Raw genomic sequence first — 22,991 nt, forward strand, 5'->3', positions numbered from 1 at the left:
AGCTTCCGCTGTCGCATACTTAAATAAGGACAAGATTTGGAGTCCATGCTTGTATGATATTGTGTAAAAACTGCATTCAAGAAACTTATTTTGTTGTAACATATTTGTATTGTAAACCATTATGTAATGGTCGTGTGTAAACAGGATATTTTAGATTATCATTATTTGATAATCTACGTAAAGCTTTTTAAACCTTTATTGATGAAATAAAGGTTATGGTTTGTTTAAAAATGAATGCAGTCTTTGAAAAACGTCTCATATAGAGGTCAAAACCTCGCAACGAAATCAATTAATATGGAACGTTTTTAATCAATAAGAACGGGACATTTCACCATATGGCCGCGCGGCGCGTCAAACTGGTCTGTCCAAAAAGTCTTTAAACGTGAAAAAGATTGGCCACTTCTCGACATATTTAGACGAAACGCTTTTACCCACATCTTCAAATATGTAAAACTAACACGATTCAAACATAAAATAAGTTTTACAAAGTGGGGCCCACATCGGCCTTTTTACGAGTTTCATACAAAAGTTTGAGTTTCGACCACATTAGTTTAATTTCCAAACAAACTACGAGCATGATGTTTGGGGATAAACTACCCAAATCCTAGGCCGAATCTGAAAGGACCCGTTCATATACATTATAAACGATTCACAATAGTTGATTACATTATGAGGTATTTGACCTCTATATGATACATTTTACAAACATTGCATTCGTTTTTAAAAGACAATCTTTCTTTACATCGAAAATTGACAGGCATGCATACCATTTCATAATATCCACTATCCAACTATAAATTGATTTAATAATAATCTTTGATGAACTCAATGACTCGAATGCAACGTTCTTCAAAATATGCTATGAAAGACTCCAAGTAATATCTTTAAAATGAGCAAATGCACAGCGGAAGATTTCTTTAACACCTGAGAATAAACATGCTTTAAAGTGTCAACCAAAAGGTTGGTGAGTTCATTAGTTTATCATAATCATTTATTTCCATCATTTTAATAGACCACAAGAATTTCATTTCCAGTTCTCATAAATATACGTCCCATGCATAGAGACAAAAATAATCATTCATATGGTGAACACCTGGTAACCGACATTAACTAGATACATATAAGAATACCCCCTATCATTTCGGGATCCTCCTTCGGACATGATATAAATTTCGAAGTACTAAAGCATCCGGTACTTTGGATGGGGTTTGTTAGGCCCAATAGATCTATCTTTAGGATTCACGTCAATTAGAGTGTCTGTTCCCTAATTCTTAGATTACCAGACTTTAATAAAAAGGGGCATATTCGATTTCGATAATTCAACCATAGAATGTAGTTTCAATTACTTGTGTCTATTTCGTCAAACATTTATAAAAGCGCATGTATTCTCAGTACCAAAAATATAAAGGGTAAAAAGGCAAATGAAACTCACCATACTGTATTTCGTAGTAAAAATACATATAACGTCATTGAACAAGTGCAAGGTTGGCCTCGGATTCACGAACCTAAATTAATTATATATATTTATGTGTTGGTCAATATTTGTCTAACAAATTAGGTCAAGTCATAGTGTACCACAATCCTAATGCTCGAGACTAATATGCAAAAGTCAACAAAAGTAAATTTGACTCAAAATAATTTCCAAAAATCTATACATGATTAATATATAGTTTAAATATCGTTGTTTTATATTTTTAAATATTTTTAAAAGATTTATTAGAGTAAATAATATAATTTATTTATTAATAATTAAAATTTTATATATAAAATTTATATAATAAAATATACTTTTATATATATTAAGTAATAAAATTTATAGGGTTCATTTAATATCATAAAGATAATATGATAGGTATTATTAAAGTAAGTTATTACACGTAGTAAAATATGTTTGTATCACATATTTATTTGATAAAATAATATCTATAATGATAGTAAGTAAAAGTTATATTATTTTGTAATAATAATTATTATTATAAAAATATCAATATTTATAATTACTAAGATGACATTAGATAAAATGATAATTCTAATTATGATAACTTTAATATTTACGAAAATTTTTAATATTATCTTTAAAATAATAATTCTATTTAAAATAATAATAATAATGATATTTTATAGTAACAATGACATTTCTATTAAAATGATAATTTTTGTTAAAATGATAGTTTTAATACTAACGATACTTTTAATAATAATAGTAATGATAAAAATAATAAGAACGATAATTTTATCAAAATCAATATCTTATAATATTTTAATTTCATTATGATACTCTTACACATTATTTCCTAATCGTTTCGTTTAATAGCTTTTAATCGTCTTTTATATCGTGTTCATAATAATGATAATAATAGTAATCAAAATAATTAGGTGTTACAAATATTTGTTTTAATTACACTAATATTAATAATGATAGTTACTATAACATTATTAACGATAATACTAATAATTATCTTAATGATAATATAGTAATAATAATAATAACAATAACAATAACCATTTTTAAATAATGATATATATATTAATAATGATAATAATAATAATAATAATAATAATACCAATAATAATAATAATAATAATTGGATAATAATAATAATACTAATTACAACTTTAACGATAATAATGATAGTAATAATAAAAAAAAAAATAATTTTTAATGATAAATCCCTTTTATTGATAAAGATAATAATAATGATAATAATAAGATAAAACTAGAACGACGATAAAAACGACGATAATAATAATTATTTTTAATAAAAATATCGAAAATTCAATTGATTATAACTTCTAATCCGTTCATCGAAACCATTCGATATCTAAAGGAAAAGTTCTTAATTTTTCGCTAGTTTTCCAAGGACATGCATATTTTATACCTTATCTCAACCGCAAGTGTAAATAATTCAACATTCAACCTAACCTGTCTAAGGGCAATATCAAAAGTACAAGCATGCATAATCCTAAATACTCGAGCACTAGTCAGGGATACACTATTAGTATGTAAAAGTTAAATTATGAGTACTCACGTATCAATATTGAGATTCAATATTGCAGGAAAGGTACGTAGACGCAACGGAAATGATAAACACTATATTGACCTCACGAGCATACTCATGAACCATACTCAATCACCTCCATAGCTATAACCCATAATTTCCTTAATCCTATCCTACTCGAAAAACAATTTCGAAATCACTCGGACAGCACTCCGTCGTAATATTTTATGTATACTAATAATATCTTGAAATAATACGGAGTAAATATATATATGTAAATCGATTGAGAGAGTTTAGAGAAAAATATTTTCAAGTTTCTATGAAATAATGAAACCTATTTAATTCTATTTATAATAGATTTTTGAATTATTAAAGTGAATTATTAAAGTATGAATTATTAAAGTGAATTATTAAAGTATGAATTATTAAAGTGAATTATTAAAGTATGAATTATTAAAGTGAATTATTAAAGTATGAATTATTAAAGTTAAAGTAAAGTAAAAATAAAGTAAAGGTAAAGTTTAAGTATAGTAAAAGTATAAAACTATGTACGTATAATACGCGTATAAATATATATAATATTAATTTAAATCGTTATATATATAAAATAAAATATAAATATCGTTATCTTTATCATATTAGTTAAGTAATGAGTTGTCAAAAGTGGCTCTAGATATTTATAAAAGTTATATACGTTTTAATAATAAAGTTCTTTTTAAACTGAAAACGTTTTTGTACGTTTGAAACTAAATAGATCAATCGAGTCTTTATGAGATTCAATCTTCCACTATCCTTTGTCTAGTTCTCAATGATTGACAATTTGTTCTTATTTATAAATCACTTTACCATTTTCCGAATATTGTTAAAATGGAAAGATTTCTCAAATCAACGTGGGCCTTTCAACAGAGACTTGTAATCATAATTCAATATATCTGATAATTCAATCATTTGATCTTATCTTCTAATTCCATTGATAAACATTTTGAAACAGATACAATCATATAAAGTATTTAATCTAATATTTTGTTTACGTTTCAAGTTATAATATATATACACATATACATATATAATCATATTCGTTTAATGGTTCGTGAATCGTTGGAACTTGGCCGAGGTTGAATGAATGTATGAACATAGTTTAAAATTCTTGAAATTTAACTTAACAAATATTGCTTATCGTGTCGGAAACATATAAAGATTAAAGTTTAAATTTGGTTGGAAATTTCCGGGTTGTCACAGTACCTACCCGTTAAAGAAATTTCGTCCCGAAATTTGAGTGGAAAGGTCGTGAATGATAATAAGTATGTTTTCATGATGCATACGGGCTAAAAATTAGAGTTTTATCATCAGCGAATAATTTGGATAAACAATCCATTTATATGAAGAGTACGAATGAAGCTAACATAGAAGAGTGAAATGAGTAAGTGTAGATTCATCTTATCATTTGACGTAGATATGATTGATTCCCAGATTTCAAGGGATTTGAAGAAAATCTTCTTAATAAGATTTGACTCTCCGGTAATCAAGGGAATTAGGATCCGCTTTAAATGTGATCGTCCATTTTAATTGTTCTGTCGGAGATTTTCTTATAAATTTACCTCCTTCATTTCCTTACAACTCACACCTTCTGTTGATGCATTTTATGCAAGTCCCTAGACATCTACCCACGTCCATTGCAGGTACAACAGTTTACAGGCCACCATGATTGCTCGTTATTATCCTATCCGTGTTTGTATGTGGTTACAGGAACTGCAGGAACGAGATTTAGATGTTTGACTATGTTAGACTTAGTTAGACGTACGAGTAAAGCCTCATTAGTACGGCTGACAGGCTCATACGCACGGTTGATACTGAGCTAAGTCACAATTACAACCTAAATGAGAAGACACGAGTGAGTGATCACCCGTACGGCTGATGAAGCCAACTCGTACGTGTGATGAATGAATCGTATGGGTGAGTTAACATCAGGGGTATATAAAGTCTTATGTTCTTCATTTTAGGTTAAGCCTCTCATTTGTTACACACACTCAGATCTAGTGAGCTCCTCCAATTTTCTCTCAGTCCAAATCACCCAGGTGGTGAATAATAGCTCTAGGTGTTGATCTAATCACACTTGATTTAGTTGTGGTTTGACTAAATTAATCAAAAAAAATTAACCTATTCACTAGAGGGTTTGATTCACTTATTCCGCCATTGTGTGAGTTAAATCTGTTGATTTCTAAGTTCCTAGTCATGTTTCATCACCGTCTATTCTTTCCCCCTCAACTCATATTTTAAAGTATTCATCAATATGTTCCATCTAGTTCTGATTCTCGATATACTTCTAACTTTCATATCGGTCATTCTTCTTTTTCATCTACCGCCGGAAGAATCTATTTACTTCTACTATACTCTTGGGTTTATAGTGTTTCTAGTTCTCCCGTGTCTTTATATTGCTATATGCATCGATATATATGGTTTATAATTTCTGGTTTATCGTTGGACTTTATATGTTCCCTTATATTTCAAAGTCTCTGCTTCTGTCTTCTATAATCATTATCATTCACAGTTAATGCTCTCTTTTATTTGCTGCAATTTATACCTCAATTTTTATTTCGGAGTTTTGTCCTTTTATTTCTTCTTCTTGCGATTAAGCATCGCTTGTAATGGTCCAGAATTCACATATATGAATTTCGGAATTAACATTGTTAATGTTCTAGGAAGGAAATTGTGATAACTTGTCAAATTACTAGAATACCTTGGAAAAGGCAGAACATCAAGAAATATTTTCTTGATATTTTAGAGGTTAAATAGAATACAAGAGTCGTATAACATGGCACATGATGATATTATGATCTGTGAATCATCACGTTCCATTTAGAAACTCAGCATGACTTACTGTAATATAATCACGTTGATCAAGTGTCATTATATTATACTAATTCATTCTTCAGTTCCCAACACTACTTCAAAATATTCCTATTTTAAACTTGAATGTTTCAGAATTTAGAAACTAAAATAGTTTCTTTTATGATGTAATACAGATAGTGCGAAGAGGTAAATGATTTCAAATAAGAAAAATTAAGAAAATATCTTCAGAAATATGGAGGATATTTATAATGAAAGATATGATGATATTTTAGAATTTCTAATATCAGAGGATGGTGAAGAATATTGTCCGCAGGGGTTTAGAGTCAGGAGCAAGGTATTCGTTAATGACTTCAGCAGGTACTGAATCATTTGGATCCTTTGAAGTCAGGTTCAGTCTTTGTAATTTGTCCAAAGCCTCCTTCCTACTTTGCTCAATCCGTTTTCCAGTTCCAAAACTTCTCTTTTTCTGCGCTTTGCCAGCACACTTCATCATTATCATTCAGCTTTTACCGTTTAAGGTCGTTTTTAGTTTTTGCTGCTTCATCGGGATTTTTCCCATTTTCGGAGAACCAATTCTTAGTTCGGAGTATTTTTCAGAAACTTCACATTCAAATTAAGTCCAGAAGATAGACGTTATATATACACATATAACTGTTGGCGTAGACATGCTGCGAGATTTCAAAATACTGATTACTAATTTCCAATGATTCGTATGGCAATTCTCATTACAAGATGCGAATGAGTAAATGATGGGGTTTCAATAAATAATTATAATGACTTTTTGGATAGGCTAAAGTCAAAGGGTAATGAAGTTGTTGGTACATCTGCTAATAATGTGGTGGAATGTAAAAGGTTCCCTGGTAACGATGGTGTATATCTCAAGGTTATAATAAGGTTAGTCTGACTGAAAAGTCGAAGTTGACTTGCTGAAGCTGTGACAAAACTGGCTACTTTGAATAGGAGTCGCAAAGTTATTTTTGCTAATAAATGCCAAAGAATCTGACGCGGATACGTTGTTTAAACTTTTACTTTGGTTTCAAGAGTTTTTCGAGTACATAACTGTGGGTAACATGTGGTTGGATCATCATCTCGATTGCTCATCATTCGAAGTGTCTTCAGAAATTTTCGAAGGGTTTGAATATAGATTGTAATCGTTAACATACATTTGATGTTCTAACACAGTTTTGAAGTCAAAATATAGCTTGTGAAAGATGTAAGGATCTAAGAGTGATGATTTTGGTCATATCTCGAGTTGAATTTTGAGATTTCAAAATCAAAATATGTAATTAAATTTTGAATGAGTATGGTTGTTTTGATTTCTATAAAAGAATGTATATTGTTGTGAAAGTAGGGAGTATAATGGATAATTTGCTGAATCAGATTCGAATAATGTAATATATTATTAGTGAATTTATATATCTCTCGGGTATTACCTACCCGTTAAAAAAAAAATTTCACAATTAATATTTTGTACAAAAGAATCTTATTACAGTCTTTATGAAAATATATATATGTATATTTTCTTCAGATGTAACATAGATTTAATGAGTTAATGTTAAATTAAACTCATTTGATTTACGGTTGAAACTAGAATTTAATAATCCCTAAAGGCTTTAAAAAGTACATAACTTTTACGCAGTATTTCTTTAATGACATTGAAATTATGAATCAATACTTCGTTATTTGTTGATGTATGATGTTCGGTTCATGAAATTCTTGTGAATTTCGCAAAGTACGAATGATGTTATCTGAAAAGTTTCGGGTACATCGATGATGAAAGTGTAAAATCAAATATATACTTGATTTATTATGAATTGGAATTTGTTAAATTGCGACAGAGATTGTAGTTAACGCTGGTTAAGTTGCGGCCGAAGGACGTACATTATTGCATATTTGTAATATGAATTAACCGAGTAGTTAAGATTCACACACAATAGTTTAGCACGGAAAGATTTATTTCAAAATATATATATATATATATATATATATATATATATATATATATATATATATATATATATATATATATATATATATATATATAATTTCTTGAGAGGGAATGAGTTAATTCTCCATAACTCGTTGATACAATATACACGTTATTGATTCGTAATGATGTTCACAGTGATTCTTGAACTGACGGAGTTTGTGATGTTATCGGTGTTGTTGATTCGGATGTTGACTGTACTGACGATGCTGGTAACTCTGACGGTACTGCTGATGCTGTTGGTAAAGCAAGTTTAGCTTGTTAATCACACACCATTTTTGTCAGGGATTCTACTCTTCCTACTATCATTTTTGGTTCGCTTAACTGATTTATGGTTAGGGCTAGATTAGATAATCTCTAAGAATTTAGAGATTACATAATCGCCGCAGAATGTTTCTCCAATGATGTTATAAATTAATACTTCGTCAGTTATTGTTGTTGGTACTCCTTGGTATCTATGGTGCGTATGACGTTGATGCTCGTGGGACAGATTGTGAAGTTGAGGTCTACGACGCGGTTGTGGTTGGAGGTGGTAATGGTACTGTTGGCGTTGATGATGGTGGTACTGGTTATGCTGCTGATGCTGCTGCTGGTGTTTGTAATCTCTGCACCATATTCTCCAAAGCCACTACCCGAGTGCGAAGCTCGTTGACTTCTTCTATTACACCGGGGTGATTGTCGGTTCGGACGAGCGGATAAATAAAATCTAAAATTTGATGTAATATATAATCGTGACGAGATACTCTGGAAATGAGCGAGAACATAGTGTTTCGAACAGGTTCGCCGGTAAGTGCTTCAGGTTCTTCGTCAAGAGGGCAATGTGGTGGATGGAAGGGATCACCTTCTTCTTGTCTCCAATGATTGAGGAGGCTACGAACCCATCCCCAATTCATCCAGAATAGGTGATGACTGATTGGTTGATCTATTCCGGTCACACTGTTTTCGGAGCTTGAATGGGATTCCATTTCGGAATCTGAGTGACTTGAACTGATGACGAAATCCATTTCGTACGATTGGATAAAGGATTTTTTTTTTTTTTTGATATGAAATGATTTTGGCTAACGGATGGTATTCTAATTACATAGAATATATATATATATATATATATATATATATATAGATCAAAAGATTTCGTAGATTACGGAGGACTTTGCGGGATATGTCAGGCAAAGTTTAAAGTAACAGATACGATAAGATATGATTTAGCAGATATGCTAAGATATTAATTTTTGTCTATACACTATTCATGCAATCAATGCAGCAAGACGTGTTTTAGACTAAAAATGCTAAGCAGGTAATTTCTTGAGGATGATAAGTAGTTAATTTTCGACACAAAATGATAAGCAAAACTTTTGACATGCAGACACGATCGAAGTCCAGACTCACTAATGCATCCTATCGACTTATCAGTTAGACACACTAATGCAGACCTGGTTCGCTAAGACCACCGCTCTGATACCAACTGAAAGGACCCGTTCATATACATTATAAACGATTCACAATAGTTGATTACATTGCGAGGTATTTAACCTCTATATGATACATTTTACAAACATTGCATTCGTTTTTAAAAGACAATCTTTCTTTACATCAAAAATTGACAGGCATGCATACCATTTCATAATATCCACTATCCAATTATAAATTGATTTAATAATAATCTTTGATGAACTCAATGACTCGAATGCAACATTCTTCGAAATATGCTATGAAAGACTCCAAGTAATATCTTTAAAATGAGCAAATGCACAGCGGAAGATTTCTTTAACACCTGAGAATAAACATGCTTTAAAGTGTCAACCAAAAGGTTGGTGAGTTCATTAGTTTATCATAATCATTTATTTCCATCATTTTAATAGACCACAAGAATTTCATTTCCAGTTCTCATAAATATACGTCCCATGCATAGAGACAAAAATAATCATTCATATGGTGAACACCTGGTAACCGACATTAACTAGATACATATAAGAATATCCCCTATCATTCCGGGATCCTCCTTCGGACATGATATAAATTTCGAAGTACCAAAGCATCCGGTACTTTGGATGGGGTTTGTTATGCCCAATAGATCTATCTTTAGGATTCGCGTCAATTAGAGTGTCTGTTCCCTAATTCTTAGATTACCAGACTTTAATAAAAAGGAGCATATTCGATTTCGATAATTCAACCATAGAATGTAGTTTCAATTACTTGTGTCTATTTCGTCAAACATTTATAAAAGCGCATGTATTCTCAGTCCCAAAAATATAAAAGGGTAAAAAGGCAAATGAAACTCACCATACTGTATTTCGTAGTAAAAATACATATAACGTCATTGAACAAGTGCAAGGTTGGCCTCGGATTCACGAACCTAAATTAATTATATATATTTATGTGTTGGTCAATATTTGTCTAACAAATTAGGTCAAGTCATAGTGTACCACAATCCTAATGCTCGAGACTAATATGCAAAAGTCAACAAAAGTAAATTTGACTCAAAATAATTTCCAAAAATCTATACATGATTAATATATAGTTTAAATATCGTTGTTTTATATTTTTAAAAGATTTATTAGAGTAAATAATATAATTTATTTATTAATAAATAAAATTTTATATTAAATTTATATAATAAAATATACTTTTATATATATTAAGTAATAAAATTTATAGGGTTCATTTAATATCATAAAGATAATATGATAGGTATTATTAAAGTAAGTTATTACACGTAGTAAAATATGTTTGTATCACATATTTATTTGATAAAATAATATCTATAATGATAGTAAGTAAAAGTTGTATTATTTTGTAATAATAATTATTATTATAAAAATATCAATATTTATAATTACTAAGATGACATTAGATAAAATGATAATTCTAATTATGATAACTTTAATATTTACGATAATTTTTAATATTATCTTTAAAATAATAATTCTATTTGAAATAATAATAATAATGATATTTTATAGTAACAATGACATTTCTATTAAAATGATAATTTTTGTTAAAATGATAGTTTTAATACTAACGATACTTTTAATAATAATAGTAATGATAAAAATAATAAGAACGATAATTTTATCTAAATCAATATCTTATAATATTTTAATTTCATCATGATACTCTTACCCATTATTTCCTAATCGTTTCGTTTAATAGCTTTTAATCGTCTTTTATATCGTGTTCATAATAATGATAATAATAGTAATCAAAATAATTTGGTGTTACAAATATTTGTTTTAATTACACTAATATTAATAATGATAGTTACTATAACATTATTAATGATAATACTAATAATTATCTTAATGATAATATAGTAATAATAATAATAATAATAATAATAATAACAATAACAATAACCATTTTTAAATAATGATATATATATTAATAATGATAATAATAATAATAATAATAATAATAATACCAATAATAATAATAATAATAATAATAATTGGATAATAATAATAATACTAATTATAACTTTAACGATAATAACGATAGTAATAATAAAAAAATAACAATTTTTAATGATAAATCCCTTTTATTGATAAAGATAATAATAATGATAATAATAAGATAAAACTAGAACGACGATAAAAACGACGATAATAATAATTATTTTTAATAAAAATATCGAAAATTCAATTGATTATAACTTCTAATCCGTTCATCGAAACCATTCGATATCTAAAGGAAAAGTTCTTAATTTTTCGCTAGCTTTCCAAGGACATGCATATCTTATACCTTATCTCAACCGCATGTGTAACTAATTCAACATTCAACCTAACCTGTCTAAGGGCAATATCAAAAGTACAAGCATGCATAATCCTAAATACTCGAGCACTAGTCAGGGATACACTATTAGTATGTAAAAGTTAAATTATGAGTACTCACGTATCAATATTGAGATTCAATATTGCAGGAAAGATACGTAGATGCAACGGAAATGATAAACACTATATTGACCTCACGAGCATACCCATGAACCATACTCAATCACCTCCATAGCTATAACCCATAATTTCCTTAATCCTATCCCACTCGAAAAACAATTTCGAAATCACTCGGACAGCACTCCGTCGTAATATTTTATGTATACTAATAATATCTTGAAATAATACGGAGTAAATATATATATGTAAATCGATTGAGAGAGTTTAGAGAAAAATATTTTCAAGTTTCTATGAAATAATGAAACCTATTGAATTCTATTTATAATAGATTTTTGAATTATTAAAGTGAATTATTAAAGTATGAATTATTAAAGTGAATTATTAAAGTATGAATTATTAAAGTGAATTATTAAAGTTAAAGTAAAGTAAAAATAAAGTAAAGGTAAGGTTTAAGTATAGTAAAAGTATAAAACTATGTACGTATAATACGCGTATAAATATATATAATATTAATTTAAATCGTTATATATATAAAATAAAATATAAATATCGTTATCTTTATCATACTAGTTAAGTAATGAGTTGTCAAAAGTAGTTCTAGATATTTATAAAAGTTATATACGTTTTAATAATAAAGTTCTTTTTAAACTGAAAACGTTTTTGTACGTTTGAAACTAAATAGATCAATCGAGTCTTTATGAGATTCAATCTTCCACTATCCTTTGTCTAGTTCTCAATGATTGACAATTTGTTCTTATTTATAAATCACTTTACCATTTTCCGAATATTGTTAAAATGGAAAGATTTCTCAAATCAACGTGGGCCTTTCAACAGAGACTTGTAATCATAATTCAATATATCTGATAATTCAATCATTTGATCTTATCTTCTAATTCCATTGATAAACATTTTGAAACAGATACAATCATATAAAGTATTTAATCTAATATTTTGTTTACGTTTCAAGTTATAATATATATACACATATACATATATAATCATATTCGTTTAATGGTTCGTGAATCGTTGGAACTTGGTCGAGGTTGAATGAATGTATGAACATAGTTTAAAATTCTTGAAATTTAACTTAACAAATATTGCTTATCGTGTCGGAAACATATAAAGATTAAAGTTTAAATTTGGTTGGAAATTTCCGGGTTGTCACAGAATCCACAAGTAATCCAAGCAAGCAACCAAAAAGGGAAATCATCTAAATCCCGAACCTAAAAATGTAAACAACGAGAGGGTAAGCTAATGCTTAGTGAATGCAATACTTATACGCATACATACATAATCCAATTACTTGCATACACCTACACAACAACACAATAACATTAGCAAACCGCAATATCGAATAAACGAATAATCGTACGTACAACAAGTCAACATCATTAGCATAGAGATCTTAACAATAATATACGCCAAATACAAATACGTACAATGCTAATAAAATTACACATCCCAATATACCCAATGTCGACATTCGACTCGATGGTGGCCGACGAAGAGTAGTAGGTCAAAATCGTTAACTACACACCACCCATCGCACGCGTACGTGGCCGACGAAGAGTAGTAGGTCAAAATCGTTAACTACTCACCACTACGCACCATGAGGCCGACGAAAAGTGCAACCGAAATGTTAACACTTACCTCAATCACAAGGATGGCCGACGAAAAGCGAAACTGCTTTCATCCCATGATAAGTGGCCAACGAAGTGCGGATCCCCAAACGGATAACACTCACCACTTACCCCAACACACATATGTGGCCGACGAAGAGCGATAGGTCAAACATTAATCACACACCACATATCTAAACATACACATGTAGCCGACGAAGAGTGATAGGTCATACGTTAATCACTCGCTACATGCCCAAACACACACATACACACGTGGCCGACAGAGAGCGATAGGTCAAACGTTAATCACTCGCCACAAACACAAAACGAATATAGCCAACGAAGAGCTATCCACACGGATATCACTCACTATATTTTCCCATCTCAATCGTGGTCCACGAAAAGTGAATCCTAACGGATGTCACTTACCACATCGCACACAAGCAACCAAATTATATACATAAGCGTATAAATATTCCACTCACCTTGATTACTTGAAAAGCAATCTCGCTTGAGCTCCTAATCGTCCAAATGCAAATTACCTAAGTAATTCACAAACAAATAAGCTAAACACTCTAGCTTATGCCCAAAACACCAATAAGTGCAATTTCGACCCATTTGCACTTTCAAGCACAAACCGCGTCCAAACTAACCAATAATCACTAACACAAGTGAGAATGGTCCTAATATGCCAATCAAACCCAATCATAGGTGTTAAACACCTATCTTGCCCAAAATGACACTTAAACCCTAATTTGACCCATAAGAAGTCAATATCACGCCATTAGCAAGTTTTGACATCAAAACATATTTAACTCGGTTCTATGCTTCAACTTAATTCATTTTAAGTTTATAAACCTTATTAAATCGGCAATTGAGTCATAATCATCAACAAACCCTAATTTTGACTCTAGTCAAAATTAGTCAACCATAAGAACCCTAATGGTTTTCAAAACACCAATAATCACTAACACTAGTGATTATACACCATTTACAAGTCTTAAACATGGTTAAATCGTTAACCAACCCAAAACCCGCCAAATATCAAAATAGCAAATTTCCATAAACCCTTTTCATCAACCAAATGGGTTTTACAACTAACAATCTCAAACCCTAACTTGAATATCAAATCTAACAAATAAAATTCAGAGTTAGAACTTGCCAATACTACCAAAACATAGCTAGGAGCGAGATGAACAACTTTAAAACCCGAGCTTTGGTGAGAATCCAACTCCTTCTTCTACAATTCAAGCTCTCTCACTCTAGAACTCTTCCTCTCTCTCTAGATATGGATAAGAGTGTTTGTGTGGGTGAGAAATGAGCTCCAATGGAGTTCTAGATCAGTTTTGGTGACCCTAAATCGACCCTAAATGAAAAGACCAAAGTACCCCTCATTTGAACCTTTTAAAAAGGCTGAAAAATGCTTCAGGGGCAATCGGCGCGCCGCGCCAAAAGGTGGAGCGCCACTCCAAACAACTGGAATTTGTGGTCGAGCCTAAAACAGGTTTCAGCAACTTGTTTTGACCATAACTTTTCGACTGTAACTCCGTTTTCGATGAATCAAATATCGTTGGAAACGTAATAAGATTTCCTTTCCAATGGTAAGGCTTTGAAACATCAACACAAACTTTATTTGGGGTTGAAAAGATACGTACACACCTTGTCACTTCAGACAACGCCTAGTTTTCTTCGGCGTTCGAGCAAGCAACACGTACCCTTCATACACGCATCGTACACCATAAATACATTATGTACAATAAATATTTGGGTCTCACAGTATTGACTCAAGATATGAATAGCAAAGGAGATATCAGGTCTAGTAAGAGTGAGATAGATTAATCTCCTAACTAATTTTTGATATGCAGTGATATTAGCAACAGGTTTATCATTAGCACTTGGTTCACATGCAACACAAAGATTTTGTTCCATAGGAGTACTAACAGGTTTGCACCCAGTCATCCCATAATCATTAAGAATATCCAGGCAATACTTTCTTTGATTCATATAAATACCATCATTATTTCTCAAGACTTCTTTACCAAGAAAGTATTTTAATTTTCCAAGATCCTTTATCAAAAACTTAGATTTCAAATAAGTTTTAAACTTACTAATTTCATCCACATTATTACCAGTTATAACAATATCATCCACATAGACAAGCAGAGCAATAAAAACATTATTATTGTTTTTGACATACAAAGAATATTCACAAGCACTATGTTTAAAGCCATGATCAATTAGAGCAGAATTTAACTTTTCATTCCATTGTCTAGGAGCCTGTTTTAGACCATACAAGGACTTGTTAAGTTTACAAACACCTTTTTCATTTTCAGAAGAAAAAAAACCTTCAGGTAAGATCATATAAACATCTTCCTTTAACTCACCATAGAGAAAGGCATTATTAATATCTAATTGGTATAGATCCCAACCATTTTGAACAGCAAGAGTGACAATGCATCTAACCGTCACATGTTTAACCACGGGGGAGAAAGTTTCATCATAGTCAATACCCTCCTTTTGATTGTATCCCTTAGCAACAAGCCTAGCTTTATATCTCTCAATTTCACCATTAGACTTGTATTTTATTTTGTAAATCCATTTACACCCTATGGGTTTCCTATTATGAGGTAAGTTAGTAATGGTCCAAGTGTTATTCCTGTGTAAAGCTTCTATTTCAGAATTCATAGCTTCAACCCAATTCTTGTCAAGACAAGCTTGTTGAAAAGTTTTGGGTTCAAAGGATTTATTTAAATTAGAAACAAAACAGAAATTCTCAGGATTCAAATGTGAGTAGTTAACCACTCTCTCAAGGCCATACTTAACTTTACCTTCAACGATGAACTCATCAAATTTTCTAGGCATGTGAGCCTCTCTGGAAGACCTCCTTAAGTTGGTTACATTAGAAGGAACATTATTATCAGAAGCAACATTGCCCTCGGGAGATGGAATAAAATCCATAGGTGTTGCTGTAGGGTTATGATCAGGAACTTGATCACATCCACTACTACCATCGCCATCATTAACATGTCTCCCTTCATCATTGGGACTTTCAGTGTTAAGGTTATTCCAAAACATTTGATCAAAAAAGTTGACATGATTTAAATTTTGATTATCAAGTTGTGCAGTAGTAGACTTCATTTTGAAGGGAAAAACAGTTTCATAAAACTTTACATCTCTAGAAAAAAACACAGTTTTGTTGTCTAAACTATACAACTTGTATCCCTTTTTGAAATTTGAAAAACCAATTAAGACACATTTTTCAGATCTGTTGGAAAATTTGTCAGTAGGATTTAAAACAATGGAATAACATAAACAACCAAAACACTTAAGGTGGGAGAGTTTGGGTTCCTTTTTGAAAATGTACTCATAAGGGGTCTTTCCAGCTAGAACAGATGATGGAGTCCTGTTGATCAAATAACAAGCAGTCAGAACACACTCACTCCACATATTTAAGGGTAATCCCCCCTGAAACATTAAGGCCCTTGCAACATTTAGCAAGTGCCTATGTTTCCTTTCCACAACACCGTTTTGTTGAGGAGTGTAAGCACATAAAGTTTGGTGTATAATACCCTTTTTGGAAGTGAAGTCATTCATTTTATTGTTCACAAATTCACTCCCATTATCACTTCTTATGATTTTAATTTGTTTATTAAACTGATTTTCTAAAAGGGCAGAAAAATTAATAATGTTATCAAAAACATCTTCTTTGGTTTTTATCATGAAAGTCCACACACCCCTAGAGTAGTCATCAAAAATGGTTAGGAAATATTTGAATCCCTCTCTACTTCGAATTCTAAAAGGACCCCATAAATCAAGATGAATTAAATCACCTAAATGTTCAGATTTATGATCACTTAGAGGAAAAGCTTCTCTGGTCTGTTTTGCCTTATGGCAAACATCACAAGGTTTGTCTTTCAAATCATCTTTTAACTCAAGTTTGTCTTTTAAAATGTTCAAGACTTTAATAGATGGGTGTCCAAGTCTAGCATGCCAAAGTTGAGAGGAAGCATAACAAGTACTAATACTAGCAGACAAATAGGTTCTTTCCTTAACACACGTATCAAATAGATAGAGACCATCACATTCATTTCCAACACCTTTAGTAATCATCCTCTTCAAGTCCTGGATGTAACATTTTGAATCATCAAAACTAACAATTAAACCATTATCTTTAGAAAGCTTAGACACAGACATGAGACTAACACAATATTCTGGGATAACAAGAACATCAAAGAGGACCAAGTTGTTAGTCAATTTTAAATTACCAATTTTAATGATCTTAGCTTGAGTGCCATTAGGATGACCAACGGTGAGTTTTAAATCAGACACATCAATAATATTTTCAAGAAGATCATCAGAGACAGTCATATGTTGACTAGCTCCAGAGTCAATAATCCACCTTGACTAGAGTTTTTAGCATTTTTAGAGATATTAGCATTGAAAAATCTTTCAAATTTGGAATTAAACTTAGTACTAGCATTAAAGACAATACCTGACATATTAGCATGAGCAATTTCATGTGTAGGTTTTTCATTTATGAGACTAAGGAGTTTCATTATTTGCTCACTTGAAAAGGAAGGAGCAGAAGTGACAGGACCAGAACCACCAGAACTAGAACCAGAACAGTTACCACCATTCACACCACTGTTGTTAGACTTATGATTTCCTTTGATGTTATTAAAATCATTATTGTTGTTCCCACTTTGATTATTACCACCAGATCAACTGTTCCTTTTAACAAAATTAGGAGGATATCCAACAATTTCAAAGCATCTATCAATAGTATGACCAATCATATTGCATTTTTTACATTTATAGTTTGAATTAAGTCCTTTATTGAAGTTGTTGGTATTGGACCTTCTATTGAGATTATTGTTATTATAGGTCTTAGTAGCATTAGCATTAGTAGTAGTAGGACACACAGATTGAGATACAAAAGATGAGGCCTGAGGTTTTTGCACTTTATCCACAGAGACAACCAATTTATGAGACTCTTCTCTAGAGACAACAGAGTAAGCAGATTTAACATTAGGTAAAGGGTCTTTCATTAATAAATTGCTTCTGATATACATATATTCATCATCCAACCCCATTAAGAACTGCATCAGCTTCTGTTGTTTGTAAAAATCTTTCAAAGCAACTCCAGCTGCACATGTGCAGGCACCAGCTCCACATGTACAGGGAGGTATAGATATCATTGTATCATATTGTTTCCAAAGAGTGTTCAGTTTATGATAGTACTCAGAGAGAGTACTTCCACTTTGTTTTAAAGAGTTAATTTGATGATGTAAATTGAATATTATTGAGCCATCAATTTTGTCGTAAGTTTCTTTTAGTTCATTCCAAACAACAGAAGCTAACTTAGAAAAAATCTGCCCAGAGTATAACTCATCAGAAACACACCCCAGAATCCAGGAAAGAACCACAGAGTTACACCTTTCCCATTAGGTGGCAAGAACAAGGTCATTGGCATTTTTTAACAGAGTACCGTCAACAAAACCCACTTTATTTTTAGTGGCCAAGGCAAGAAGCATAGACCTACTCCATATGTTATAATTTTCAGTACCCTTTAGTTTAATAGCAATTAGAGGACTACCAGTGGTATCACTAGCATGCAAATACAAAGGATCACCAAAGTCCAATTTGTTAATCAAAGTAATAGCATTATCATCACCCATGATAAAAAAAAATGAACAATTAAGAAAACACAGAGACAACAAATGAAAGGACCCGTTCATATACATTATAAATGATTCACAATAGTTGATTACATCGCGAGGTATTTGACCTCTACATGATACGTTTTACAAACATTGCATTCGTTTTCAAAAGACAAACTTTCGTTACATCGAAAGTTGACAGGCATGCATACCATTTCATAATATATCCAAACTATAAATGACCTAATCTGTCATTTAATTAATAATAATCTTGTTGAACTCAACGACTCGAATGCAACGTCTTTTAAAATATGCCATGAATGACTCCAAGTAATATCTTTAAAATGAGCAAATGCACAGCGGAAGGTTTCTTTAATACCTGAGAATAAACATGCTTTCAAGTGTCAACCAAAAGGTTGGTGAGTTCATTAGTTTATCATAATCATTCATTTCCATTATTTTAATAAACTACAAGATTTTTATTAAACATAATTCCAATAGCAGAATTCTCTCGTCCGCATAAAGGTAAAATCATTTCCAATAATATAATAGACCACAAGATTTTCATTTTTCATAAACGTAATCCTCAAGCAGAATCCTCTCGTCTGCGTTAAGGTAAATTTATAAACATAATCGACAAGCAGAATCTTCTCGTCTGCATTAAGGTAAAATCATTCATATGGTGAACACCTGGTAACCGATATTAACATAATGCATATAGAATATCCCCAAAATAGAATCCTCTCGTCTGTATAACAGAATCCTCTCGTCTGTATAATAATCGAAGTACTACAGCATCCATAACTCGGATGGGGTTTGTTAGGCCCATAGATCTATCTTTAGGATTCGCGTCAATTAAGGGTACTGTTCCCTAATTCTTAGGTTACCAAGCTAAAGGGGTGATATTCGATTTCGATAATCCAACCATAGAATGTAGTTTCAATTACTCGTGTCTATTTCGTAAAACATTTATAAAAGCAACGCATGTATTCTCAGTCCCAAAAATATATATTGCAAAAGCATTTAAAAAGGGAGCAAATGAAACTCACAATACTGTATTTCGTAGTAAAAATACATATGTCGTCATTGAACAAGTGCAAGGTTGGCCTCGGATTCACGAACCTATATCATTCATATGTATATTAATACATATACTTGTAATCGAACAATTTCATATATTATATATATTTACTTTGTGTATATATTCAAAAAGATTAATATTTATATGATTTTATTAATATATATATAACTTATTATTTTAAAAATACCTAATTTGTTATATATATATATATATATATATATATATATATATATATATATATATATATATATATATATATTGTTAATATGATTAATACATATTTATATGTAATATTACTTCTAAGTATAGTTTCGTATAAATAATATTTATTTGGTAAAATAACGTTTATAATAGTAATAGAAATCGTATTTGATTATGATGATAACAATACTGATATTAATGATAATTATAGTAATGATATTAGTAATGATAATAATAACAATACTTATAACAAAAATTAAATCATAAGTTTTCTACTAATGATAATAATAATGATAATTGTAATAATAATAATAACTATAGTATCTATAATAATACATTTACTAATAATAATATTAATAATAATAATAATAATAATTATTATTATTATATTACTAATAATAATGATAATAACATTAATTTTTTTAATAATAATGAAAAAATTTAATAGTAATGATAATGAAATGATAATAATACTTACTACTTAATACTAATAAAATAATAATAATAGCAATCTTATTATTAAAGATAATAATATAACATTAGTAATATCAATAATGATAATAGTAATTGTAATTATATTCATGATAGTAATAATAAATAATAACTAATACTTATATTAATAACAATAACAATAACAATACTTATATTAATAACAATAACAATAACAATAATATTATTACTAGTAATAATAACATCAATTAATAATAATAATAATAATAATAATAATAATAACAATAATAATAATAATAATGTTAATAATAAAAATAATAAAAATAATAAATGATAAATAAACTACCTTATAAGCTCATTTTAAAAAGAACTGCACACATCAGGGATTGAACCCGAGACCTCACGCATACCCGACACCTCCCTAACCATTCTTCTGTCTATCCTTTTCTGTTTAAAACCACAGTCCCTAACTATATATCTAATATCTATCCGTCTGTTTATAAATCTTCCTCTAAAGTCAATCGAAGGTAAAATCACATGTAACCACGAATTAACAGCTTGATTTATATCTTGTTGATAAATAAAAACGACCCTCTGTGATAATTTGATCAACAATTAACAAAAAGAAAATATAAAAAAAAATTTAATTATCAGACCGCGAAGAACACCTCAAAACTCCATCATCAATTTCGAATGCAAGACTGTTTAGGACAAAAATTACATGAATTATGTTCTAAATCGTTCGTGTAAACTTTCTGAGTCATTAATTTCAACAGAAATCTTAAAACAATTACGAATTTGGAGTTGAACACAAATTTTTGACTTTTTTAAAAATTACCTTTGACTTCAAAATTTGAATTCAATTCGAAGAGTTGGATTCTGAAAATTTGCAAGCAGTTTAAGTAAATGATTTCTCACAGAACTGCGTTTATGGATTTTGAAATTTCAATTGAAATTGAGCTGTTGCTGGAAACGTTCAAGAACATAGGTAGTTACTTGTTTTCGGTTAAATTCTTGTAATGTGGTGATGATTGAATGTGTCTGTGTGATTGAATAGGTTATAGTACGTACAATAAATTCTAATTTGTTGTGTAATGCATTTGGATGTTGATGTCTAACAGCTTCCACCATCTAGTCGATGGAAACAGAAGTTTTAAAAAAAATAATAAAAACAATATCAATGATAAATTTGATTTGTACTCTGCGATTCTTGATATGGACAGATTTACCAATCACGTAGACAAATTACACAGGTATGATAATGATATAGAACTGAATTGAATTTTTATAAATTATGATACGTATTTTTCTGTTTTTATATAATTAACCGTATTTATTATATATTTGTATATAGTACGTATTTGTAAGTGTATAATATTGGTATATATATCTATTTGTTCTTAGATATATCAATAATCTGAATATATATAGGTATAACCGTATATCAGTAATTTATTTAATCTTTTCTTTTATATAATTGTATTAATGTTATTCTTAATATTATAAATGATAAAAGTAATAATATAATAAAAATACTAATACTACTTAATAATAATTATATTAATTATTACTAATGAAATACCTATAATAATAAACAAGAAAAATAATGATAATAATATGAGGATACTAATAATAATCAACATGATACCTTTAATAAGATTGTTAATAATAATCTATAAGAATGATAATAATATTATTCTTAATGATACAAATAATAAATTGTATTATTTTTTAGTAATATTAATAATAATGATTTTAATGATAATGGTAAAAATAATAATATCATAATAAATTATATGTATAAATTTTCATATCTATATATTATCTATTGAAAATAATAATAATAATAATAATAATAATAATACTAACACTCAATTTTAATATTAATATTAGTATTGATATTGATATTAGTATAACTATCATGTTTGTAATTACATTCATCATATTAATATTATATATTTTATATATTATATGATAACATATATTTATTATTTATACATTTTAATATAAATACATTATATAATATGTGTTTGCGTATTAAATATAAAAATATAATTGTCTCATATATATTTATCTACTTACAACAATTGTTCGTGAATCGTCGGGAGCAGTCAAAGGTTATCTGAAATCATGTAAACAGTTCAAAATTTCATGTCTTAATATTATAGACTTTGTTTATTTTGTCGATATCATATAAAGATTAAGCTTAAATTTGGTTGAAAATTTCCGGGTCGTCATAACAGATAAATCAACA

This window comes from Rutidosis leptorrhynchoides, chromosome 4 (assembly GCF_046630445.1).
Source record: "Rutidosis leptorrhynchoides isolate AG116_Rl617_1_P2 chromosome 4, CSIRO_AGI_Rlap_v1, whole genome shotgun sequence".
In the NCBI taxonomy this organism is placed as follows: Eukaryota; Viridiplantae; Streptophyta; class Magnoliopsida; order Asterales; family Asteraceae; genus Rutidosis; species Rutidosis leptorrhynchoides.